Source organism: Vitis vinifera, chromosome 17 (assembly GCF_030704535.1).
Source record: "Vitis vinifera cultivar Pinot Noir 40024 chromosome 17, ASM3070453v1".
Lineage (NCBI taxonomy): Eukaryota > Viridiplantae > Streptophyta > Magnoliopsida > Vitales > Vitaceae > Vitis > Vitis vinifera.
In genome coordinates this window covers 13270863-13278682 of record NC_081821.1, presented here as the reverse complement: position 1 = coordinate 13278682, position 7820 = coordinate 13270863, and positions in this window count along the sequence as shown.

The window sequence follows — 7820 nt, the reverse complement described above, 5'->3', positions numbered from 1 at the left end:
TCAAAAGACTAGAATAATGATCAATTTAATTAAGTGATCACAAGTCAAAGAGCAATAAGATAACACTTCCAAACATGAACTAGGCTCTTCATAATACCATCGATGTTAGTCTAGAAAATTTACTCAGGGAGATCTTATAGCTCCTACACAGCAAGATATACATATAAGAATGGAAGAAAGCTGCCAAGTAAGAGACCCTTGGAAAATACTAGATCTAGCATGTAGTGTAATCATATGTAAAGACATGGAATTTTTAGAGTATTAAGGAAAACAGAAATCTGCCTTAAAGATTAATGAGAGAAACTTTGATGTAATGATATGTTCTACGCTTACGTAAGACGTACATGTTTAGAAAGAACTCTAAGTTAAACCTAATCAACTTTAAGATACAGAGGTATGGATGATAGATGGTAAGAATATGAAGAATTACAGTAGTAATTTTGACATATCAACAAACTTCATCTTTAAAAGTATATTGAATGCAATACTTACTATTAATCAAATTTATGTGAAATGCTAGTAGCATATGACATACCATCCCAAGAAAACCAGGCCAAAGAAGGTTCAATTCTTCGTCTAAAACTTGAGCATTTCCCAACATTACATAAACACATATATCTTTTATATTTATAAAACTAAATAATATATAAATAAGATAGAAATTAATTAAACTTACCATGGCATCATAAGCTACAAGATTTCCCATGAAGACAAAAAATAACCGAGGGTAATTTGAATAATGAGAACTTGGCTATGCAAAAACCCTTTTCAATTCTTGGCTATAATTTGGTCTATTATTATTTTTCACCCATTGGGTCCATGAAGAGCTAATGCATGGATATCTTGTAGAAATATGTGCCAAAGTCCTCATAAAGGCTAACACATTTCATGATCTACTATATTGAAGCAGAGATACATGGGCGAGCAAACGAAAAGTAGTATGACAACAAGGGGTCATAAATAAGGGATGCTTATGTATGGTCATAAAAACATCACTGTACAACAAATGAAACCAGTAAATAATAATTAATATAAATTAAAAGAATAAATAAAAATTAATATATGAATAATCTTACTCATGAAATGCTCGTGGATCCCTTAAAACTTCAATAAGCAATCTGAAATCATTAATTTGATTCATTTCGAGACAATATCAGTTGTTAAAAATGTTGTGTAAAACACTTGCAATATTATTATGGATAAACCGAAGATCTAGTTCCATATTGTCATCACATAATCTCGTGATTTTCCCTCTACCATTCACCACTGCTATATTATCCATACAAAATCCATCTTCTAGCTTCTTTGATGATACCAAGTATTGAATAGCTTCAAACATGTCACTCGATAGGAAATATTAACTAAATAAAAATATATAAAATAAAAAAACTTTAAAAAGTAAATAAAATGTTTATTACAAAAATACCGTAGAATTGATATAAATTCTTGGTTAAGTCTATGTCCGATTACAAGTTGGTGTTGTTGGATCCAATTATGTAGGCTAATGTGGTGCTCAAAAACAATTATACGCTATCCAGATTCTACATAACTATGATAGCCATCCAAAACATACTGCTTATCCAAAGTTTCTGCAATATCATAGGAACAAAATTCTCTATCATTTGGATGCACTGTTTTTAAAGTCACCAACATAAAGTAGTTTCCTTTTCCATCTACTTCATATATATTGTCTTTAATATGTATGACATTATAGTATTTGATAGTGCTACAGACATTAAACCCATCATTAATACCAATCATTTGTAAAAAAATTATAGTATTTTTTTCCACAATCTATCCACTGCACATTGAGACTCTCAAAATGTTAGAAAAGTTAATAAAAAAATTGGCATAAGTATGTTGTATGCAACACTTACTATTAATCAAATTTATGTGAAATGCTAGTAGCTTATGGAATACCATCCCAAGAAAACCAGGCCAAAGGGGTCTGATTACTACTCAAAAAGTGCTATTTCATAGCTTGTAAATAACTCTTTTAAACAATTTTGAGTAGTAGTTATCACCTTTTAACCCAATTAACATATTAAGGACCCTTGCAATCATTTTTAATCAAATTGTGTAAGTTTTGGTGTTTTTTGTTAGTAATTTGATCACCAAAGCAATCCAAGATTGAGGAGAGTTCTTTGGAACCCATGGCAAAGCAATGGAAAGCTCAGAAACATGAAGAAACCGAAGCTTTGAAGTCCTTTGCCATAAGCAAAATCAGAATGCAAGGAGTATGGGCAGGCTGTTGGAATGACATAGCAAGGCTTGTGCACTTTAGCCAATGACCCGGATGTATCACATCCGAAATTCTGTTGCTGCCAACATTCCACCTGGATGTCTCACATCCGGAATTCTTCTTCGCCGACATTCCATCCGGATATTTCACATCCGGAATTCTGACGCCGGATGGGAAAGGAGGGCGTTTCAACTTCCCCGGATAGACATATCCGGATCTGCTGATAGCGCTTACCCGGAGAGTCTCGCAACCATATTTTGCACAGTGCCGATAACGCTTACCCGAAGAATTTCATAGCCATTTTTGCACAGTGCCGCGATGTTCTCCTGAAGCTTCCCGATATGTGCAACCGACATCTTTAGATATTTTTCTTTAGATATTTTGAGATATTTTGCTTTAGATATTTGATGTCTAAATCCCCAAAGTCTCCTTGTAACCCGCCTATCATAGGATTCCTTAGTCTTTAAGTAAGTATAAAGGGTAAATAACCCCTTATATATAGTTTGTAATCTTCTTTGAAAGATGAATCGGATCTTGGGAGCTTGTTCCCAAAGACGCATCCTTTGTACAATTTTGGGAAGGAAGTAAAATACAGAGCACTTGCTCTGCTTTTGTTTTCTCGTTATTTTCTTTCTAACTAATCAAACTCTAAGGATTTTTCCTCAGAGGATGAGAGGCTAGGCTCTTTGTCTCTTGGAGTGAAGAAAGTCGGGTAAATTTCCACATGCATAAATTAGAAGTTTTGTTGTTTTAGTTTTTAATGAAGAGAAAGTGTGACCCATTAATGGTTTTTATCTTTTTAGTTAACTTAAAACGCCTTTAAATCACCTAGTCCAACACTTGATAAGGCAAGTGATCTCCATCCATTGAGATGCACTAGTTTATCTCTTGCGAGCCTTTGGGAGGTGGTTTGAAGGTAGGATTTTCTAGAATAGCCAACACTTGGTAAGCTTTTGGACTCTACGGAGACATCCATTAGTTATCTCTTGTGAGCTTTTGATGGGTAATCCAAGGTTAAAGATCACCTTGAATGGCAAGTACTAGGTGAGAGGCATGAGCCATTGCAAGGTGCATCAATGAGAGGGATTTAGTGTTTGAACCCATTAATGGGAAGCATCTATACAAAACCAGTTCGGGAAATAACTATATGTTAAATCCCCAATGCGAGGAAAAGAAACAAGTGACCGGAACTCCCTTTTTGTTCAAGGAATCTGAGCCCGGTGATCTAAACTCCAAGAAACACTTTTCTTTGTAATTAAAATCAGTTATTATTTTTGGTTAGCTTAAAACCAAACTTTTTCAACTAAAGTTTATGTTTTTTTTTAAAGCTAACCTTGAAATAAAAAGGCACCAATTCATCTTTGAATTAATATCAATTGTGAACTAAAAACCCATCCCAGTGAACGATCCTAGAGCCACTATGCTATAGTAGCTTTGTCTTTGCTACCCTAGTTCATGGTGTAATAGGTTATAAATTTTGTTGATTACTCCCTCAAGCAAGGAGCACCAATTGGACATGAATCAGCTGATACACCGACTGGGCATGAATCAGGGTCATAAATAAGGGATGCTTATGTATGGTCGTGAAAACATCACTGTACAACAAATGAAACCAACAATTAATAATTAATATAAATTAAAACAATAAATAAAAATTAATATATGAATAATCTTACTCATGAAATGTTCATGGATCACTTAAAACATCATTAAGCAATCTAAAATCATTAGTTTGATTCATTTCGAGACCATAGTAGTTGTTCAAATAGTCGTGCAAGATACGTGCAATATTATTATGGATAAACTAAAAATCTAGTCCCATATTGTCATCACATGATCTTGTGATTTTCCCTCTACCATTCACCACTACTACATTAGCCATACCAAATCCATCTTCCAGCTTGATGAAACCAAGTATTGAATAGCTTCAAACATGTCACCCGATAGAAAATATTAACTAAATAAAAATATATAAAATAAAAAAACTTTAAAAAGTAAATAAAATGTTTATTAAAAAAATACTGTAGAATTGATATCAATTCTTCGTTAAGCCAATGAAAGATTACAAGTTGGTGTTATTGGATCCAATCTTGTAGGCTGATGAAGTGTTCAAAAACAATTATACGTTGTTCAGATTCTACATAACTATGATAGCCAACCAACACATACTGCTTCCCCAAGGTTTCCGTAATAACATAGGAACAAAATGCTCTGTCAATTGGATGCACTCTTTTCAAAGTCACCAACCTAAAATAGTTCCCTTTTGCTTCTGCTTCATATATATTGTCTTTAAGATGTCTAACATTATAGTAGTTGATAGTGCTACGGACATTAAACCTATAACTAATATCAATCATTCGTAAAAATATATATTTACTATTTTTTTTTCACAATCTATTCACTACACATTAAGACTCTCAAGGTTTTAGAAAGTTAATAAAAAAATTTTAAAAATGGCATAAGTATGTTAAATGCAACACTTATTATTAATCAAATTTATGTGAAATGCTAGTAGCATATGGACTACCATCCCAAGAAAACCATGCCAAAGGAGTCATAAATAAGCAATGCTTATGTATGGTCGTGAAAACATCACTGTACAACAAATGAAACCAATAATTAATCATTAATATAAATTAAAACAATAAATAAAACTTAATATCTGAATAATCTTACTCATGAAATGCTCGTGGATCCCTTAAAATATCAACAAGAAATCTGAAATCATTAGTTTGATTCATTTCGAGCCCATAGCAGTCATTAAAAAAGTCGTGCAAGACACGTGCAATATTATTATGGATAAACTAAAGATCTAGTCCGATATTGTCATCACATGACCTTGTGATTTTCCCTCTACCGTTCACCACTGCTACATTATCCATGCCAAATCCATCTTCCAGCTTCTTTGATGATACCAAGTAGTGAATAGCTTCAAACATGTCACCGGATAGGAAATCTTAACTAAATAAAAATATATAAAACAAAAAAAACATTAAAAAGTAAATAAAATATTTCTTAGAAAAATACCATAGAATTGATATCAATTCTTGCTTAAGTCTATGTCCGATTAAAAGTTTGTGTTGTCATATCCAATCTTGTAGGCTGATATAGGGTTAAAAAACAATTATATGTTGTCCAAATTTTACAAAATTATAATAGCCAGCTAACACATACAGCTTATCCAAAGTTCCCGAACTATCATCGAAACGAAATTCTTTGTCGTTTAGATGCACTGTTTTTCAAAGTCACCAACCTAAAATAGCTTTACTTTTGCTTCTGCTTCATGTATATTGTCCTTAATATGTCTGACATTATAGTAGTTGATAGTACTACAGAGGTTAAACCTATCAATAATATCAATCATTCATAAAAAAATATATACTAATTTTTTTCACAATCTATCCACTACACATTGAGACTCTCAAGGTGTTAGAAAAGTTAATAAAAAAATGGCATACGTATGTTGAATGCAACACTTTCTATTGATCAAATTTATGTGAAATGATAGTACCATATGGAATACCATCTCAAAAAAACCAAGCAAAACAAGGTTTAACTCTTTGTCTAAAACTTGAGCATTTCCCTACATTACATAAACACATATATCTTTTAGATTTATAAATAAAAAAAAATTAGACTTGCCACAGCAACATGAGCTACAAGATTTCCCATGAAAACAAAAAATGACCAAGTGTAATTTGAATAATGAGAACTTGGCCATGCCAAAACCCTTTTCAATTATTGGCTATAATATGATCTATTATTATTTTTATACCATTGGGTCCATAAAAAAAAAAAATACATGGATATCCTACAGAAATATTTGCCAAAGTCCTCCTAAAGGCCAACACGTTTGATGATCTGCTATATTGAAGTAAAGATACGTGGGCGAGCAAATGAAAAGTAGTACGAAAAGAAGGAGTTATAAATAAGGGATGCTTATATATAGTCGTGAAAATATCATTGTACAACAAATAAAACCAACAATTAATATCTAATATAAATTAAAACAATAAATAAAAATTAATATATGAATAATCTTACTCATGAAATGCTCGTGGATCCCTTAAAACATCAATAAGCAATCTGAAATCATTAGTTTGATTCATTTTGAGCCCATAGCAGTCATTGAAAAAGTCGTGCAAGACACATGCAATATTATTATGGACAAACTGAAGATCTAGTCCCATATTGTCATCACTTGACCTTGTGATTTTCCCTTAACCATTCACCACTGCTTAATTATCTATACCAAATCCATCTTCCAGCTTCTTTGATGATACCAAGTAATGAATAGCTTCAAACATGTCACCGGTTAGGAAATATTAACTAAATAAAAATATATAAAATAAAAAAAACATTAAAAAGTAAATAAAATATTCATTACAAAAATACTATAGAATTGATATCAATTCTTGCTTAAGTTTATGTCTGATTACAAGTTTGTGTTGTCGTATCCAATCTTGTAGATTGATGTCGTTAAAAAACAATTATACGTTGTCCAAATTTTACAAAATTATTATAGCCAGCTAACACAAACTACTTATCCAAAGTTCCTGCAATATCATTGGAACGAAATTCTCTATCATTTAGATCCACTGTTTTCAAAGTCACCAACCTAAAATAGTTTTACTTTTGCTTCAACTTCATATATATTATCCTTAATATGACTCGCATTATAGTAGCTGATAGTGCTATAGACGTTAAACCTATTATTAATATCAATCATTCATAAAAAAAAATATATACTAATTTTTTTCACAATCTATGCATTGCACATAGAGACTCTCAAGGTGTTAGAAAAGTTAATAAAAAAATTGGCATAAGTACGTTGAATGCAACACTTTCTATTGATCAAATTTATGTGAAATAATAGTACCATATGGAATACCATCCCAAAAACACCAAGTAAAAGAAGGTTTAACTCTTCTTCTAAAACTTGATCATTTCCCTACATTACATAAACACATATCTCTTTTAGATTTATAAATAAAAAAAATGTATAAACAAAAATAAATAAATTAGACATTATATTATCACTTAAAACATCATTAAGCAATCTGAAATCATTAGTTTAATTCATTTCGAGCCTATAGTAGTTATTCAAATAGTTGTGCAAGATACGTGCAATATTATTATGGATAAACTAAAGATCTAGTCCCATATTGTCATCACATGATCTTGTGATTTTCCCTCTACCGTTCACCATTGCTACATTATCCATACCAAATCCATCTTCCAGCTTCTTTGATGATACCAAGTATTGAATAGCTTCAAACATATCACTGGATAGGAAATCTTAACTAAATAAAAATATAAAAAATTAAAAAACATTAAAAAGTAAATAAAATATTTATTACAAAAATACCGTAGAATTGATATCAATTCTTGCATAAGTCTATGTTCGATGATAAGTTTCTGTTGTCATATCCAATCTTGTAGGTTGATGTGGAGTTAAAAAAACAATTATACATTGTCCAAATTTTACAAAATTATGATAGGTGGCTAACACATACTGCTTATCCAAAGTTCCTGCAATATTATAGGAACGAAATTCTCTGTCGTTTAGATGCACCGT